The following is a 20,728-nucleotide window of genomic DNA, read 5'->3' on the forward strand; positions in this document are numbered from 1 at the left end:
CGCCTAGGGTTTAGAGTCGCACTAAGTAATCAGATAACTCAAAATATTTGAAACGGTGCTCAAAGGAATGGAGGGCCTCAAAACTCCATAAGCTGAGAGATAAATCTCTCACAACAGAAAGTCTAAATCCCAAGCACACGTATGTTTATAGCTATGGTTTCCCTTTTCTTTCAATAATACACATATAACATATGCAGAGAAGATGTAAATCATCAATTTCAGTCTTCAACTCAAATTCTTTTCTTGTTTTATTCGAAATTCTTCCAAACAGCAAACAACAGCCAACGCGTTTCGTCACTTTAGATAGTTGTTCCGCGACTTTCTCAAGGCTGTACAAGATAAACATACAAAACCATATTGTATTTCCACATAACCCCCGCGCCGCACGGCCACCAGCTGCTGCGTGTGCGGTCCTCCCCCGCTGCTGCCCTCAGCCTCGCTGAGCCCGCCCCGACGACCCCGCCCCCCGCCGCTGTTTTGTGATCGTGATTGACTTGTGTGTTATATTTCATATTGTACTTCCCACTGTACTGTTCCCCGCATGGTAGAGTAAGTTGCCTGTTTGTGTGTTTACCTGTTTGCCTGTTTGTGTAATCTGCCCGTTTCCCTTGGCTTTGCTCCGTGCCGTTTCCCTCTCTGTCCCTGCGCCTCCCGCCCCGCTCCCCGCTTCCCACCGCCTGCGTGCGGCCACGCCCCCTTTCTTTGTGTGCCCTCCCCGCTCCCACCTCAAAGCTGCTCCTCCCTCCCTCACACTTGGCCATAAATGGCGACCGTGCGGTGCAGGTGAGTGTGACCTGCCCTCAGGACACCCCCGCACGGGCACCAGCTGCTGCGTGTGCGGTCCTCCCCCGCTGCTGCCCTCAGCCTCGCTGAGCCCGCCCCGACGACCCCACCCCCGCCGCTGTTTTGTGATTGTGATTGACTTGTGTGTTATATTTCATATTGTACTTCCCACTGTACTGTTCCCCGCATGGTAGAGTAATTTGCCTGTTTGTGTGTTTACCTGTTTGCCTGTTTGTGTAATCTGCCCGTTTCCCTTGGCTTTGCTCCGTGCCGTTTCCCTCTCTGTCCCTGCGACTCCCGCCCCGCTCCCCGCTTCCCGCCGCCTGCGTGCGGCCATGCCCCCTTTCTTTGTGTGCCCTCCCCGCTCCCACCTCAAAGCTGCTCCTCCCTCCCTCACACTTGGCCATAAATGGCGACCGTGCAGCGCAGGTGAGTGTGACCTGCCCTCAGGACACCCCCGCACGGGCACCAGCTGCTGCGTGTGCGGTCCTCCCCCGCTGCTGCCCTCAGCCTCGCTGAGCCCGCCCCGACGACCCCACCCCCGCCGCTGTTTTGTGATTGTGATTGACTTGTGTGTTATATTTCATATTGTACTTCCCACTGTACTGTTCCCCGCATGGTAGAGTAATTTGCCTGTTTGTGTGTTTGCCTGTTTGCCTGCTTGTGTAATCTGCCCGTTTTCCTTGGCTTTGCTCCGTGCCGTTTCCCTCTCTGTCCCTGCGCCTCCCGCCCCGCTCCCCGCTTCCCGCCGCCTGCGTGCGGCCACGCCCCCTTTCTTTGTGTGCCCTCCCCGCTCCCACCTCCCAGCTGCTCCTCCCTCCCTCACACTTCGCCATAAATGGCGACCGTGCGTACGCGCAGCGGTGACACGCAGCGGACGCGCCGATTGTGCGCCGAAGGCGCGCCAAAGGTAAGCCCGTCTGCGCCCGTCCACGCCTCGACCACGCCCAGTGCCAGGACCCCTGGTCCCCACCGACGGAAAACGACCCGACTGTCCTACGGCGCCACCGACCTCATCGCACTCAACACCGGTGGGATCCCTGGATGCTACTGAGCCACTCCGAGGCGCACCCACGGACCCTTCAGCTGCCACTCCTGCAAGTTCACCTGCCACCAACAAACCAAACTCCAGCAGCAACCACCTCAAGTGCATCCTGCTCAACACCCGCTCCGTCCACAGGCATGCCGTCGAACTCTGGAACCTCCTCGACACAACATCACCAGACGTCGCCTTCCTCACGGAAACCTGGATGAACGCCTCCTCAGCGCCCGACATCGCCATCCCAGACGGTTACAAGATCATCCGGAGGGACCGCGGCAACCAGACTGGAGGAGGCATCGCCATCATACATAGGAACACCATCCGCGTCACGAGCAACGCCGACGACACGCTCACAGCCGCTGAACATCTTCACTTCCAGATCCACACCGACCCCAAGACCACCCTCAGAGGCACCCTCATCTACAGACCCCCAGGACCACGCACACAATTCAGCGAAGATATCGCTGACTTCACCAGCCCGCACGCTCTCCCTTATCGCCGCCCTTATCGCCGCCACCGCTGACTACATCCTCCTCGGGGACCTCAACTTCCACCTGGAGAACAACAACGACTGCAACACCACCACCCTGCTGGACAACCTCGCCACCCTCGGTCTCAAGCTGCTGGTGACCACCCCCACCCACTACGCCGGACACACACTCGACCCTGTCTTCTCCCCCAGCAAGGACATCGTCTTCAGCCACGCCACCGGACTCCACTGGACGGACCACAGCTGCGTCCACTTCAGCTACAAAAAGAACACGACACACCACCACCAGCAACAGGTCGCACGCAGAAGATGGAACAAGATCACAACCGACCAGCTCACCGCCTCCCTGAGCCAGGACCCACCCGCAAGCTCAGCGAACCCCACCCAGGCCGCCAACAACCTCTCGAAGTGGATCAGCAACTGCACAGACGACCTCACCCCACTGAGGACCCCACCCAGCAGACCCGGTAGCAAGAAAGCCCCATGGTTCACCGACGAACTCAAGAGCTCCAAGAGGAACTGCCGAGCCCTTGAGAGAGCCTGGCGCAGAGACCCAACACCAGATAACATGACCACGCTCAAGCTCGCCACTCGAAAACACCACCAACTGATCCGCACCACCAAGACAACCGCATTCAAGGAACGACTGGACAACAACGCCCACAACAGCAAGGAACTCTTCAACATCGTCAAAGAGCTCTCCAACCCCAGCGCCGGAACCAACGACATCACCCCATCACAAGACCTCTGCAACTCCCTCGCCTCCTACTTCCACAACAAGATCGCGGACATACACAACAGCTTCAGCACAGAACCGACACACCCCACGACAGCACCTACACCCCCCACCGCCACCCTCCGCGCCTGGACCCCGATCAACACCGAGGAAACCCTACGCACGATGAACTCCATCCACTCCTGATCCCCAACCGACCCCTGCCCTCACCACGTCTTCAACAAGGCCGACTCCGTCATCGTACCCCACCTGCGGGACATCATCAACACCTCCTTTGACACAACGACTTTCCCGGAGAGCTGGAAGCATGCCGAACTCAGCGCTCTACTGAAGAAACCATCAGCGGACCCCACCGAACTCAAAAACTACCGCCCCATCTCGCTCCTACCGTTTCCAGCCAAAGTCATCGAGAAGACCGTCAACAAGCAGCTGGCCGCCTTCCTCGAGACGAATGGAGCCCTCGACCACTCGCAGTCCGGCTTCCGGGCCAACCACAGCACCGAGACCGCCCTTATCGCCGCCACCGATGACATCCGAGCCCTGCTCGACAACGGGGAAACAGCGGCCCTCATCTTCCTGGACCTCTCCGTGGCTTTCGACACTGTCTGCCACCGCACCCTAGAGCAGCGCCTCAGCAACGCCGGAATCCAAGAGAAGGCTCTAGAGTGGATCACCTCCTTCCTCGCCGGAAGGACCCAGAGAGTCCGCCTCCCCCCCTTCAGATCAGAAGCCACCGAAGTCATCTGCGGCGTTCCTCAAGGCTCCTCGCTCAGCCCCACCCTCTTCAATGTCTACATGAGCCCCCTTGCGGCCATTGCCCGCCAACACAACCTCAACATCATCTCTTACGCCGATGACACCCAGCTGATCCTCTCCCTCACCAACGACCCCGCCACCGCCAGAGCCAGCCTACAGGAGGGGATGAAAGACGTAGCAGGGTGGATGAAGAACATCCGCCTGAAACTGAACTCAGACAAGACGCAAGTCCTCATCCTGGGATCTTCGCCCTCCGCCTGGGACGACTCCTGGTGGCCCCCCGCCCTGGGCAGCGCACCCAAACCAACAGACCACGCACGCAACCTGGGCTTCATCCTGGACTCCTCCCTCTCCATGACCAGACAAGTCAACGCCGTCTCCTCATCGTGCTTCAACATCCTGCGCATGCTACGTAAGATCTTCCGGTGGATCCCCACCGAAACCAAGAAGACAGTCACCCAGGCCCTCGTCACCAGCCAACTGGACTACGGCAACTCTCTCTACGCCGGAACCACTGCCAGACTCCAGAAGAGACTCCAGCGAATCCAGAACGCCTCAGCAAGACTCATCCTGGACATCCCCCGACTCAGCCACATCTCCAGACACCTAAGAGACCTGCACTGGCTCCCGGTAAACAAGAGAATCACCTTCCGACTCCTCACCCATGCACACAAAGCCCTACACAAGCAAGGCCCAAGATACCTCAACAGCCGCCTCAACTTCTACACTCCCACGCGCCAGCTTCGATCAACGAACCACGCCCTCGCCACCGTCCCCCGCATCCGAAGAGCCACCACAGGAGGCAGATCCTTCTCCTACCTCGCAGCCAAGACGTGGAACTCCCTCCCGACTCACCTTACGGGATACAATGACTGGTCCAAAATATTGAGTAGGAGTATGGAGTAGGAGTATGAACAAACACTGGCACCTACTCCGAGCAGATAGATGCTTGGATAGATATGTAACCAATAGGCCAGCAGTAACCTATAGGAGGGGACGTACACTCAGGAATATCCTAAGTCCCACTTATCCTACTACACCTCCTAACACTAACTGGCTTACTGAACATGGCAAGGGTTTTTACAGTTGTAACCAATGTACAGCGTGCAAATGGGCTAACCCAAAGGTCACACATTTCAATAGTCCAAATGGTAAAAAAAATGAAATAAGGAGCAACATTATTTGCCTCTCTAAATTTGTGGTATATGCTATTGAGTGTAAATGTAAGAAAATATACATTGGCAGTACAATCAGAGCCTTACGGGAAAGGATATGTGAGCATGTTAGGGCAGTCAAACTAGGGGACATGAGATATCCCTTAGCTGCACACATGTCAATTTGCCCTTTACGGACTACAAATAGGAATTTTGAATACTATGGAATTGATCATATACCGAAACACCCAAGAGGGGGTAATAGAGAACTCATGCTACGTAGGAGAGAAGCATTATGGATACTTAAGATGCGTAGCATACAGTGTGGTCTCAATATCGACCAGGAACTACATTACTTTCTAGGTGATAATAGATGATCTGCTTTATATGTATTTAAGATTGCTTTGTACATAATACGTTATGCAGTTACGCATTACGATGAATGACCTGAGATGTTTGGAGTACTGAATGACACTGGACAGTAATTTTGCATATAATGACTTTTCTCTCGATGTTTTTAAATATTGTTTTCAATTAATCACTGATGGAGGGCTCTTGGTTCTACATATTTCCCTTAACCATGGAATCTTTACAAATCACTTAAAGATAATATGACACATATGCGCATGAACAATATATCTTACTTGATTCTTTAAATATTAATGTGAGAATATCAGATTCTTGTAAACGAATAAAATTACTCATACTTGCTGTTCTAATTTTCTATTCTCTATTTTCTATGCTGCCGGTCAACTTGCTCGCCCAAAAAAATACAATCGACTGTTAGAAGGTGGTAATATAGTAACTCTGGGTGAACCTCTCGATATTACTACATTAGACGGGATTTTCCTGGTATAATGTAGAGATTTGTTTAGTGTTTGGCAATATGTTCGAAAATAAGTTAATAGTACGGCTAATTGGATAAGAATTGGCACTACTCTAATTTCATTTATTATTGCCACTTGCGATATGATTCCGATATAGAACTGTCTATAATACATCACAAACATGGCCGCGGAGGTTCATATGGTATTTAGCCCCTTTTTTATTTTCTCTCCCAAATCGGGACTATTGGTCAATCAGGGACGCAAGTGAAGTAATGATTTCTAAATGGAAAGTGGGCCATACATGGACTAAACACACGAACATCCAGTATGGTGACGGGATATCTCTAAATAGTTTCAATTATACTAGATATTTATTTACAGAATCACTCGTGATGTTGAAATAAGAACATTACGGCCGACAATATACTGCAAATATGGCCGCTGAGGTTTATCTAATGTTTGGTCCTCTTTGGATTTCCCTCCTGTTTCGGGAACTTTTGACCAATCAGGGATGCCAATAGATTAATGACTTTTAAATGCAGGGTGGGCCGCACCTGAATCAAACACACGAGTAGTATGATGGCGACAGGATACCACTAGGCGGCGTCACTGGGAACTGCAAATAGGTAAGAGACGACGGAGATTTGAATGATTTTAATTAATAGGCGTAACATGAAAAAAGACGCATGATACTAGCGGGGGATTTAATATATTATTGAGTATTGCAAAGAGCAATTTGGACGAGGTTTCTTAGAAGACTTTGCGATGCGGTAACGATGCTGAAAATATTGGGATATAACTCAATAGTTATTTCCATTGAGTCTCACAGATATTGGACAGCGATACCGATTAGGGAAATTGATATTGTGGCATGACATGATTCACCCCATATATAAAGAGACTTAATAGTCACGAGGGAAATTGTGTTGTCTGCCCCAAGAGTTATGTATCTACTATATGGATGATAATAAGGATATGGTTTTAATATAAAACCTTTAATTTTAGAAAAGAATATTAAGGGCTCATGAAACAATAAGAGGAGAATTTGCGCATATATAGCACTTGTGCCATCACCAGAACCCACGTGTGGGTCGGAAGTATCACCACACAAAAAGTAGGTTATAATTTGGATCTCTATATCTTTAATTATCAAATAATTTTTAAAGAAAATTGTCTACAATGACAAACCATTTCTTTACTCTTTGCAGAGCACTTATATTGGGAGCTATAGGTATCGTTATGAGATCATTTTTCTTATTTCTAACTAGTGACTTTCCTTTATAGAAAGAAACCTTTCGTCTTTACCCCCCATTCATCCTTTTCTTGCATGAATTGAATATACCACTAGATTGAACACTTTGAGCACTAGTGCATGCGTTCCAACACGGTTTTGTGATTTTTATAAATAGTCTGCTGAACAGCGCATCTCCGAGTTATAAGGTTTGAGATATCATGGACCATTGGGAACATTTTGTTTCCGCTCTCTCCATCACGTGTTGTCTATATACATATATATAATATGCATATTTGCTGATGTTGTGGCAAATACTTTGTAAACAAAACAGTGAGTGTTGCAATTTGCTCATATGTGTTTTTGATTATGAGATATTAACTGTTATGTGGAAATACAATATGATTTTGTATGTTTATCTTGTACAGCCTTGAGAATTTCGCGACACAAATATCTAAAGTGACGAAACGCGTTGGCTGTTGTTTGCTGTTTGGAAGAATTTCGAATAAAACAAGAAAATAATTTGAGTTGAAGACTGAAATTGTTGATTTAGATCTACTCTGCATATGTTATATGTTTATTATTGAAAGAAAAGGGAAACCATAGCTATAAACATACGTGTGCTTGGGATTTAGACTTTCTGACCATAATGAAAAGGCAGATTTTTTATAGTTGCTATTTATGCGATGGTAATACAATATAGATAAACTTTGGACAGTTTGTTGGCAAAGGAATGTGAAGTGTGTTGTGTTATTAAGGTCCAGTAGTGTTGTACGTTTGAACCTGATAACAAATATTACCCATGTAAATGATATTAAGAGAGAAGCTAAAATATTTGGAGAGACTGGTGTGTTGAAAACAGCTGGCTCGTAATCCAGTTACACTGGAACTGTTTGGACATGAAATTTGAAAGATTGGTGAATGGTTTGGTGATGGAGATTGTGGCTCGCTAATGAAAATACACCATTCAAATTAGATTTGTATACAATAGGTTCAATTCTAATGTTACTATTTTTAAAGGTTTGGTATTTGATTGCGAGAAGAAGAGGACAACCAGAAAAAAAAGGACAGAAGATATCAAACGTGATTATCTCAAACCCAGAGTGATGAGTAAATGACAATCTTGGAGAAGATAAAATCGAAAAAGCTGAAAATTATTGATAAACAGATGTAGTGTTGTGTAGTGTAATGTGGTGGGGAAGAGTAAAAGCGTTTTTAATTTATAAAAAATAATGCTTAACTTAAATGTGCTTCACTTAGCATAGCCAGGCTTCAGTTAGCTTGACTAGACCAAAGTTAGCCTGCATTTTATAGTGACAGGGAAAATTTGCTTTTTAAAATTACATTAATAAGTGTCTTACCTGCATGATTTTGTTCTGTGTCTTTCCTTTTAAAAAAAATATAAGAGAAATAGACTTAATTCTAGCTGATATGCATTCATTTGTGTTCCTCAAGAGGTAAGTCATGTGCATAATGTTCCTATATTTTTGACAAATTCAAGGCTCTCTGCCTTGGGTTTTCTCTAAGCAGATGTACTTTTATTTTATTTTTATTTAATGCATTTTTATAAAGCGTGGACTTTACCCTAAGGTGTCAGAGCACTGTACAATAGAACCAGTTACGTTACATGAGAGAACTGTTGCAGGAATAAAACAAACAAAAATAGCAGGCCATAGAATCGGAGCGACACAGGCAAAAGGCACACAATCTCAAGCACAGCATGAACAGATTGTACAAGCAAAAATAAGAATAAATATGACAAATTATACAATGACTAAAGAACTTCCTGGCGAACAATAGCAGGCCACAGAATCAAAACAACGCAGGCGAAAGGAACACAATATCAAACGCAGAAGCACAGGATGTACAAATAAAAATATTTGTGACAAATTTACAATGACTAAAGAACTTCCTGGTGGGGTCTGAGAAGGAGGGAATTAGTTCTGAAAGTGTCTTTGGAATAAAAGAGATTTGAGGTCCGCTTTGAAGATCTGGATGGAGGTGATGGCACGGAGCGAAGGAGGAAGCGAGTTCCAGATTCTCACCGCATTACCTGAGAACAACAACAATTTTTCCCATTTGAAGAAGGGGGGTTCAAGAAGGAACTTTTCCGCATTCCGAGAAGGTCTTGAGCCTCCAGACAGTTTGAGTTTATTCGCCAGAAAGCGAGGGGAGGAAGAGTGCAAAGCTTTGTTAGTGATGCACGCTGTTTTGTAGATAGCTCTAGCCTCGATGGGAAGCCATCGGAGAGAAGACAGGATAGGAGTGATGTGGTCACTACGTTTGGACCCTGTAATGAAGCGAGCTGCTGAATGGAGGACGGATTTGAGGGGGGAGGGGTGAGATTTGGGAAGGCCAGTCAGAAGAGAATTACAATATTCTAGTCTAGAGAGAACTAGCGATTGGACCAAGGTTTTTAGATCCTTCTCCGGGAAGAACCGACGAATCCCCCATAAAAGGCGCAGTTGATAACGTGCGCACTTGGCCATGGAGTTGATGTGTGAGATTAGGTTGAGTCTTTTGTCAAGTATGACACCAAAGGATTTAGCGCAGTCCACAATGATGGGTTTACTGTTGAGTAGATTCGATTGATCCATCCAGGATTGAACAGGAGGCGGAGAGAGAGAGCTATATAAGAGGAGGAATTCTGTTTTGGAGGGATTGAGAATGAGTTGGTGAACTAACATCCAGTTGTGAATAGTATTGAGAGTAGAGCTGAGTAGTGAGAGATCATGCGAGGAAGACACCTTGAGGTAGATTTGGGTGTCATCCGCATAGAGATGAGAGAGGATTCCAGATTTGCTTAAAAGGTTCCCTAATGGTTCCAGATAGAGATTGAACAGAGTGGGAGCAAGGATAGAACCTTGAGGGACGCCTTGACCAACCACCAGTGGAGACGAGAGACTGTTTGCAATCTTGATCATTTGGGATCTGTTCGAGAGGAAAGAGGCAAACCATTTGAGTACTGTGCCTTCCACGCCCATTCTCTGTTGAAGAATGTTAAGGAGGGTGTTGTGAAAAACAGTGTCAAAAGCTGCAGAGAGGTCAAGAAGAATCAGAAGGCACGATTCCCCCGAGTCGAGAATATGCACCGCATCATCGATCACTTGCAGCAGGGTTGTTTCTGTGCTGCAGTTTTGAATAAAGCCCGACTGAAACATGTTGAGGAGATTATTGTCCATAATGTGTTGGGAGAGTTGTTTTGCAACCCATTTTTCTGTGATCTTTGAAAGAAAAGGGAGATTGGTGATGGGGCGGAAGTTATTGAGGTCATTTGCATCTGCAGAGGGTTTTTTTAGAAGGGGGTAACCTGTCCTGTTTTGAGGACAATTGGGAGGGATCCTTGACTGAGGAAGAGATTGACTAGCCTGGTCCAGTAGAAGAGAGTGTTAGTATAGAAATCAATGGCGATGCCACTGGGAATGGGGTCGGAGGAATGATTGGGGACACTGTTTGTGAGCACCGACGCCTGTGGATTCATTCCTGCACTCCTGCCTTTCTGCCTACTGCTTGTGGAACCCGCTCCGCGGGTCCCGCTTCGTGTGGGAGCTGACCCTTGACCCAGCGAGGCTGAACTGCTAATATCATCGTCTTTATCCCAAGGAAGCCTCTGTGGGTGACTGTGTTGTGCGGGGCTGCGAGCGAGTGCGGGCGCAGGACTACAAGTCCCAGGAGCGCCCGCCAGACCCAATTGCTAACATCTGGGCCGCTCTCCCCGCATGCTCCTCCCCCCTCACATAGTACTGTATATTGCCAACTCCCCAGTCTCGCTGTGCCGGAGCGTGCGGGAGCGACCGGGAGAAGCCTGGGACAAGGGCGGGACCGTCTGTGGCCGTCAGAGGCCGAAGGAGGCTGGGCTGGGCCCGGTCTCTGTCATCTTCTCCCTGGACACATAACTCTGGTGACTTGTTCCTGTGGTGTTATCAATTGTGTGGTATTTAATTGTTGATTTACATCCTGTTTTAGATATGTCTAATCTACCCCTACCCAGTGTTGGTGTATCCATCCTTGGGCCGCTCGACAAATTCTTCGAGAAAGCTAGTAAGGTGATAGATAAAGAGCTGTTATTAGCCGAGAAACGAGCGGAGCGTCGCCGCTCCATAGAACACCTAAAAAACATACCACTGCCTAGTCAATCTGACACAAACATCTTACCAGACACCGTCAGTACTGGCAGGGCGACTGGTGACGTAGATATATTTAGCATCGATCAAATCCCCAGCATCTTTCGGGCTCCCGACACTTCCCTCCCGCTTTCTGTAACTAATAGTGAGGGTCACATTAATAGCCATTCCAATGACTCCATTAGTCTTATTGATCTTAATTTTCCTGTTGCCCAGACCACAATGCCCCACTTGCACTCAACATCTACCAACCGCTCACCGGGTAGTGTTGGTATCAGTGAAAACACCCGGCCTCTCACCACCATTAGCGAGTCTGGTCCCACGGTTGAGATCCCTAAGAGGGTTGTGCGTTCCCCCCCAAGGAAAAAGAGGAAAAGGGGTGGTGCCAAAAGGAAAAGAATTAACAACCAAGTTTCTTCATCGCCTTTAGTTGCCTCGCCTCTAGTTACTCCAACTATTTCAACTAGGGTTCTTCCTGTGTCTGCGGCGTACGCAGTTACTCGACCACTAATATCTCCCTCCCATGACAATGCTAATGGGCACAACAAGGAGCTTATCGATATGTTTGAGAAACTTCTCAAATCATATATGCTCCCCTTGTTGGAGAGGGTTAGGATCTTGGGTGAAAATTTGGATAGCATTTCGGATACAGTTGTAACTTCTCCTCCAAAGAGCACTATCACTCAGCCTAATCCACAACTTAAAACTAGTGCTAGCACTGCTGGTCCTAGCAACTCATTTAAGAAAACCAGTCAATGTAATATTATAAACAAACCTAATGTCACTCAATCGATACAAAAACCATCGAGTTCAATTACCCTTACTAAAGATAAGCATATGTCTGCTTCAAATAAGTCATCTCTAAGGGGAGGAATACACAATGCTAAGCAAGCGGCTCCTAAACCTACTAATACCACCCCTCGTTACAAAAAAACCTATATGAACACAGTAGATCTCCCCCCAGACTCAGCTAGTTTTGTTATTGTTTTGACGGGTGTGCCACCTCTCTCAAATGGCAGATGGGAAAATAGTGCTAATTTGAAAAATAAAGTCATCTACTGGCTGAAATTCAATAGACCCATTCCAGCCCATTTAAATGGGGATATTATCTCAGTCAGAAGATGTGAATGGGTGGGTCCTCGCCCCAAGGACATAGAGGGTGACATCGTGATTATTAATTTCAAAGATCATAGAGTTGTCACCCATATCAGTGACTGGTTTTTGGGAAACAACGTGGGAGGTATATCTACACGGAATCTAACATACTTTTATCCAGAGAGTTTGATTAATCCACACGTCCATCCACGCACTAATAAGGCTTCCCATCCTCTGAAATGGTCTTCTTATATACCCAGCCCCCAAGGACCTCCGGTAAATATGGAGGCTTGGTTTGGACCTTACACCCAAGCAAACAATAATAGGTTCACACACGTTCCAAATCTGGTCAATCCTAAACCTTGTCCTTTTGAATACCCCCCTACACCTACTCTTCAACGTCCGCGCCAGCACAATGGGTGGAACACCCTCCCAAACAATTATGGTAATCATTTTCAATCGAACCAGTACTGGAATATTCCTCTGAGCAATTTTTACGAACCACTCTCGGGGTTGGATTATAATGATTGACCATCTATTCTTCCACATGCTGGTAAGGGAAACATAGTTTGTATGGGTAATACTGCTATCCCTGCTATTGCACCTTGCCATTGTGATGATTCACTGGGCCAGCTTACCCAGAGTGTTAATGGATATTTTGTTCCCTTGAGTGGGAGTGGGGACATGATTTTAGACCCTGATCCGGCGCCACTTGTTGATTCAACTGTTGAGGATGTTGTAAGGGGGTCTGACTATGTGGGAAGGCCTGCTTGTGCCATTGACATAAGGAGAGATGTTGACCCAGTAAACGTTGCCTCAGTAAATGTTGCCCCCTCGTTAAATAATACAGGATTTTCGTCCCCTATAACCAAACTTAGTGCTTTGGCAGGTCTTATAGTCAAATCTAGCGCTCTGGTAGATCCAAGTGGACTTAAGATCGGAAGTTGGAACATAGCGGGCCTTGATTCCCACATGTGCATTCCGGACTGGGTGAATTTTGTTGAGCTAGTTGACGTATGGTCCTTCCAAGAAACCTGGGCCCTCTCACTACTGTTCCTCACAGGATATTTGAATTTTGGCAAATCTGCTAGTAAAAGCCATAGAGGACGAGCTATGGGTGGCTTGACTGTTTGGGTCCGACAGCAAGAGGGTGTGACAGTTGAGGAAATGTTTATTGACAGTCCCGATATTCTTTCTGTTAAAATTAAATCAACTAGTAGATTGAACATCCTTTTGATTAACATCTATGTTAGGGGCACCCAGGGTGGTAGGGTTTCGCCAACACTCCTAGTTTTGGATGACTTTCTAAGTGGGGTATCGTCAGGATGTCATAAGGTTGTTATGGGTGATTTTAATACCTGTTTCGAACCACTGAGTGTGGATGATGGCTTAATTACTGAGGCCGAAGATCTGGTTTTCGGGATACCCCAGCTCGAGTTAGCCCCGATAAAAAAATGGACACAAGCAGCTATTTTTATCAAAGGACTGTGTTTGGATCAGGGTTTGCGTGCCCTCAATGGTAGAGTGCGTTCTGATAGGTCAGGTTGTCACACTTTTAGTAACGGTAGATTTAGCAGCAGAATTGATTATATATTAACCGATGTTAATATGTGGGCTGATGTAATGGATATGGAGGTTAAGACTCGTCCAGAAAGTGATCACGACCCATTGGTGGCGGAACTAAGGGATTTCAGCTTTTCTGGTCCAAAATTAAGCTTGTCCAACATAGTTCAGGATGAAGTTGTATTAGCCAATGATATGAGAAGGGTTCGTTGGCCTAAAATTTCTGTAGATGTTGACGCACGGAAAATGATTAGATCCTTGGTCTCCAACTCACTTGCTGATATCTCAAAATGTGAATCCAGGGAGTCCCTAAATGCTGCCATCACAGACATTCATTCAAAACTTTTTATTGAACTAAAAAAACTGTTTATAAAGTCAATTTCCAAACGGGGTAACAGGGGGAAAATGAAAAGTATCAACTGGTTTGATGATGAGTGCCGTCGAACCCATGAAGATTTGTTTAGAGCATTAAAGCTTAAGAATTATATTTTAATTAGGTCATGTAGGAAGGCGCTTAACGTTGCTAAACGCACTGCAAAGGCAAAATGGGATGAGGAACGATGGGTTGCGTTGACAGAGGCATGTAGTGCTAGGAACCTACAACGGTTTTGGCACCTTCTAAAATGGGGTTCCTCGCAGGAAGATCGACCAAGCCCAGCTGCGGTGGGTCAAAGTCAATGGGTTTTATATTTCGAGGAACAATTTAGGTGCAGTGATGGTGTATTTGACCTTACTTTTTGTCACGTGCCCGGCGAACTACTAGAGTTTACTGTAGGAGAAGTTAAAACTGTTCTGCAATCCATACCAAGGGGTAAGGCACCAGGTCCAGATTGTATACCAGCTGACCTATTTTTACAAGACCAGGACTTATGGGTTCCCTACCTTGTTCAACTGATTAATGCCCTGGCCACAGGAGCAAAGGTTCCCGAGTCCTGGGCAGGGGCCGAGATCCTGCCAATATACAAGAAAGGCGATCGGTCTGTTCCATCCAACTACAGGCCGATCAGCCTTATAGACGCGGTGCAAAAAATCTCAGCCCGTCTTGTACTTGGCAGGATCCAGGACTGGATGGACGAATTTAATATCCTTACCCCACTCCAAGCTGGTTTTAGGTCCCATGTGAGTACTTTAGACCAGGCCTTCCATTTTATACTTCTTTATTGGAAGACGGTGCTCTTAGGTAAAGGTAACCTTTACGCAGCCTTCGTGGACCTTAGGTCTGCCTTTGACCTTGTCCCGAGGGCTGGGCTGTGGAAATGTCTAGTAGAACAGGGTATGCCAGCTCCCCTTGTTCATCTTCTTGCGAGCTTTCATGCAAACACCTATGCTCAAGTACGCTGGGGGAAACCAGGGGAGGTAACGGACAGGTTTCCTGTTGCCAAAGGTGTTAGGCAAGGATGCGTACTAGCACCTACCCTTTTTTCTTTATATATTAATAGGGTTATTAAGTATTTTGATAACAATCCGACCGATGCCCCTTCGTTAGATGGTATGAAAATCCCCTTGCTCATGTTCGCTGACGACACTCTTCTAATCTCACAGACTAGACAGGGTCTTCAACAGGCCCTGACGAGGTTTTGAATTGTTTTGCAGCGAACATGAGCTTGAGGTGAATGTGTCTAAGACCAAGTTTATGGTCTTAAGAGGTAACAAACCAATATCTGCAAGGGTTACTTTGGGGGGTACTCCCTTGGAGCAAACGAAGTTGTTTACTTATCTGGGAGTGACATTCAGTGAGACTCTGAATTGGTCCCACCAGGTTGATATTATGGCCCTTAAGCATACGCAGTTAGGAGGAGCCCTCATCAAAGAGCACAAAGGCTCACATACCAGGCCAATTTCCCCGTTAGTGAAAATCTATGGATCTAAGGTTCTCCCCTCTGTTCTATATGGGGCTGAGCTATGGGGCTTTAGTAATCTGGCACCACTGAGAATAGCACATAATAAATTCCTTAGGGTAGCAACGGGACTACCACAATCAACACCAAGGATCCCACTCCTGTATGATCTTGGGTTCCAACCTGTGGAGGACCAAGCTAGGTTTCGCCCCCTAGCATTCTGGCGTCGACTATGGACAACGCCTGAACTTCATCGCTATGCAAGAGCGTGTTTGGACGTCAGAGAGCGTCCGGATGCACATAATATAGGTTGGTTTAAGGACCTAAGAACCACTCTGAATTCCATGGGGTATGGCGAATTGTGGTCAGATCCTTCAACTGTAACATTTCCCCAAAAAAAGGCTTTTAAACTACGCTACTGGGAATGGGTGGTTCAAACAAGACACTCAAGACTGGGCTCTAGCACCCTTACTAGTCAGTTTGTGGTCATTAAGGACGCTCCCAATCTTGAAAAATATTGGGACTCCATATCAAAGCCACTGGACCGCAAACTATTCCATCAATTTAGATGTGGATCCCCGCCCCTAAAGGAATTTACTAAAAAGTGGGGCTTAGGTGGGACCGGGCACTGTCCCAAGTGTCCGGGTCACAGCGAAAGCGTAAACCACTTTCTGTTTGTTTGCCCCCTGTATATTGCTCGCAGAACCAGATGGTTGAAACCGGTCTGTAGAACCTTGGGAACATGCTCGGCGGTTGTTGCTAGTCGAATTCTAAAATCAAATGTGTCATTACTAATTGTAACTGGCGTAGCAAAATACCTTGGTTGGGCCTGGATCCTTAGAACCAGATATATTAAAGCCTCCTAGGTGGTTACATTACTTAATGCTTGGTTACCCTTGGGTAGCTATATTACGTATGACCTTGTGTTCCTCTTCTTTTCTACTAATTATCTGAATTTTTATACTTGTTCGTACGAAGTCTGTAAAATGTAATTTAATACGGTTTTAGCACGTGTTTATTTTGTTATATATCAAATTGTACTTTTTCTTTCTATTTATTTGTGATGTTATGTATGTCTTTTAAGATGAATCAATCGAATAAAGACTTCTTGAACCGAACCGAATGGTTGGAGGGTTTAGTTTCGCGGATGCATTTGAGGAGATCAACCTCTGAGATGGCGGCAAAGTTCTGCCAAGTGACTACGGATTTTCGCTCCTCGATAGGGGTGGGGTGGTTGACCTGTTCCACCAGAGATTTTACCTTTTGATCGAAGAATAAAGCGAACTCAGTTGCTTTCTTAGAAGCATCCTCAGGCTTGATGGTTTGGAGAGAACAATTGGGGTTTTTGATGAGGTCGAAAAGTTTTTTGGGTCTGTTTTTAGCTGAATCGAGGAGGGATCTGATATGTGATGTTTTTTCTTGGAAGATGTGCTTGGGGTATATGCATCTTGCTGAACGTAAAAGAGAGAGGTTGGGGGTGGATGGCGATTGTCTCCAGTACTTCTCCAAGATTCTAAGATTTTTCCATTCGACATAGAGCTTTGTTGAACCAAGGAGCTGATGGGGTGGGTCTTTTCCTTTTGCTTTGGAGTGGAGCAACCTTGTTGATTTCAACTGCAAGGATTGAGAGGCAAAGAGTGAGATCGTTGACATCCGTATTGGGGTCTAGACTAGGAAGAGACTGCATAGCAGAATCACATAGAGTCTCAAGATCAATGTTTTTTGTGTTGCGGAACCACATAGTGGCTCTTTTGCGTTGGCCAAGAGTTAAAATGTGAGAGAGGTGAAAACAGAAGGGAATGAGGAAATGGTTAGACCAGTCAACACGGATGGGTGAAGAAGTGGTAATCTGGTCTGATTTGGAAATCACAAGGTCCAGAATTGAGCCCTCGGCATGTGTAATTTCCGAGCAGTGTTGTGCAAGATCGTTAGCTGAGAGAAAGGTTGCAAGCTTGTTGGCAACCGAGTCTTCCATAGAGCCCCAGTGGAGATTGAAATCGCCTAGGAAGACCTGCTTGTCGCTCTGTGAATATTAATCACTAATGAAGTCGATGAATTCCTCAATGAAGGAAGAGCAATTACCAGGCGGGTGGTAGATGGTATGGAACCTGAAGGGTGTGCCATGATGAACTTGGAATTCTAGGGAGAGGCTTCAAAGGTGCGAAAGAGGGTGGTGGGCAAGGCTTTGATTTGGAGGGTGTTTCTGAAGATGATCGTGACACCTCCTCCGATCTTGACTGGTCTGTCGTGTCGTGTTTATTTGTTGAACAAGTCATGCTATTTCCTGAATTTCCTATGTACACTTTATTATTGATATGTATGACAGTACGTGTTCCTAAATGTTACTTATAAGATTAATCATATTTTTGTGAAAAACTATTGGTTTATGTGAATGTAATTTTATTAATTATTTATTGGCTCTTTGGCCAAACCGAACCCCACGCTTGGGCCACTTTATTTTGGCCAACCAGACCCTTGGCTTGGAACCCTTTTTGTTGATTTGATGGCTTGCCTACAAATGCAAAAAACACAGTTGATGGACAGAATGTAGAACAATGTCATACATTCACCCCAGTACAAGGATCTGGGCCTAAATCCATCGTTTTTTTGCACTCCACACCACCCTGGGTTAGACACTGGCTAAATGCAAATCAGCTCTGACCCTGTGCCTCATGGGAACCGTCCAGTCCGAACTACCAAGCCATGTCTTTCCCGGACCGGAATCAAGCATCCAAGGACCGGTTTCTGGCTATCAGCCTTCATCTGCCTGGATAGCTTGACTCCAGTGGTGTGGAGAGCCTGGGACTCACGTCTGAGCATCCCCAGCCCACTCGGGGTGAAAATTGCAAAAACACAGTTGATTGACAGAATGTAGAACAATGTCATACATTCACCCCAGTACAAGAATCTGGGCCTAAATCCATCTTTTTTTTGTCCCACGCTCTCCACACCACTGGAGTCCAGCTATCCAGGCTGATGAAGGCTGATAGCCAGAAACCGGTCCTTGGATGCTTGATTCCGGTCTGGGAAAGACATGGCTTGGTAGTTCGGACTGGACTGTTTCCATGAGGCACAGGGTCAGAGCTGATTTGCATATAGCCAGTGTCTAACCAAGGGTGGTGTGGAGTGCAAAAAAACGATGGATTTAGGCCCAGATCCTTGTACTGGGATGAATGTATGACATTGTTCTACATTCTGCCCATCAACTGTGTTTTTTGCAATTTTCACCCCGAGTGGGCTGGGTATGCTCAGACGTGAGTCCCATGCTCTCCACACCACTGGAGTCAAGCTATCCAGGCTGATGAAGGCTGATAGCCAGAAACCGGTCTTTGGATGCTTGATTCTGGTCTGGGAAAGACATGGCTTGGTAGTTCGGACTGAACTGTTCCCATGAGGCACAGGGTCAGAGCTGATTTGCATATAGCCAGTGTCTAACGCAGGGTGGTGTGGAGTGCAAAAAAACGATGGATTTAGGCCAGATCCTTGTACTGGGATGAATGTATGACATTGTTCTACATTCTGTCCATCAACTGTGTTTTTTGCAATTTTCACCCCGAGTGGGCTGAGTATGCTCAGACGTGAGTCCCATGCTCTCCACACCACTGGAGTCAAGCTATCCAGGCTGATGAAGGCTGATAGCCAGAAACCGGTCCTTGGATGCTTGATTCCGGTCTGGGAAAGACATGGCTTGGTAGTTCGGACTGGACTGTTCCCATGAGGCACAGGGTCAGAGCTGATTTGCATATAGCCAGTGTCTAACCCAGGGTGGTGTGGAGTGCAACAAAAACGATGGATTTAGGCCCAGATCCTTGTACTGGGATGAATGTATGACATTGTTCTACATTCTGTCCATCAACTGTGTGTTTTGCCTACAAATGCAGCATATGTGTCAGGCCTTTTTGTGCCCACTCCATACATTGTTTGTAAACCCTCCAAGGCTGTACATGCCTTTTATTCCATCGAGCATGAGAACCCAGGGCCTCTCGTGGTGCCTCTGTCACTTTCCCCAGCTCACCAAGGTTAACTGCAAGCAGGCAGAGGGTGAGAGACAGAGAGGGTGGCGAAGGTACAGTTAAAATGATCAGAGGGAGAAGAGAGCAAGAGGAGAGAAGGAGAGAGTATGGATGGATGGAAAGGGAGTGAATGCTTGGTGAGATGAAAGGAGTGGGTCTGTTTTTGTGCTTTTTTTTTGCCAAGGCTGCTTTTGTTTCCCCAGTTCGGTACTAATGTCATCTCAGTTTATCTGTGGCAGACTCCTAGCAGAGCCATACTGTGCTTGCAGTTTGTGGCAGACGACCAAATACATTAAACTGGGTACTTATTTGAGGCGTCCCTCATGGCCAATAAAGGAAATCCCACATTCAAAGGAGCATAACTCTTTCGCTGTCAACCATTTTCTTGACTCCCCCACTGTAGATATCAGCTGCCGAAAGGCTGCCTGAAGGAGGCACTGCCTGCAACGCGTTCCAGCTTAAGAAATGGAAAAGGCACACAAGCTTCAAAATAGAACTGAGAAGTGTTACAACTGGAATGATATGCAGTGCCAGCCTGTGAGTCTCCCGCCGAGTAACAGGGAATGCGAAGCTATTTTGTGTTTCATTGTCTTGTGCACTGCGAGCAAGGAATGCGCATCGCACGAGTCATTATAGTGGAAAATAAAGTTTATCTAAACATTGGGGCTTGGTTAAAAACACATAGCTCGATAGTACAAGGATGACACCTTAATTATGTTAAGCCATATTTTGGTTACCAACTTTCAGCATCACTTAGCTTCATTATGAGACAGGGACATGTGAGATTCCCGGGTGGGGGGGGGGAGTGGGAGGGGGGGTGCGTGCTGTGTACGGTGTTTTCTCCCCATAGTTAAGGCACGTTCATTATGATAAAAATAATAAAACATGGCACATATATTTCCTTTGCGACCAGCCTAGGCGTTATTCTTTGTGTAAACAGGCAGATGTTCACTTCCCACCAATCAGCTTTGCTGCCTCTCCCATCGCCCCATCTCCCGCCTACAAGGAAGCACACACAATGCACCTCTGCCTGCATTTGCAGCCGCGGTGCCCCCGTTTTTTCTTTTCCCTGTACC

Source organism: Lissotriton helveticus, chromosome 1_1 (genome assembly GCF_964261635.1).
Source record: "Lissotriton helveticus chromosome 1_1, aLisHel1.1, whole genome shotgun sequence".
Lineage (NCBI taxonomy): Eukaryota > Metazoa > Chordata > Amphibia > Caudata > Salamandridae > Lissotriton > Lissotriton helveticus.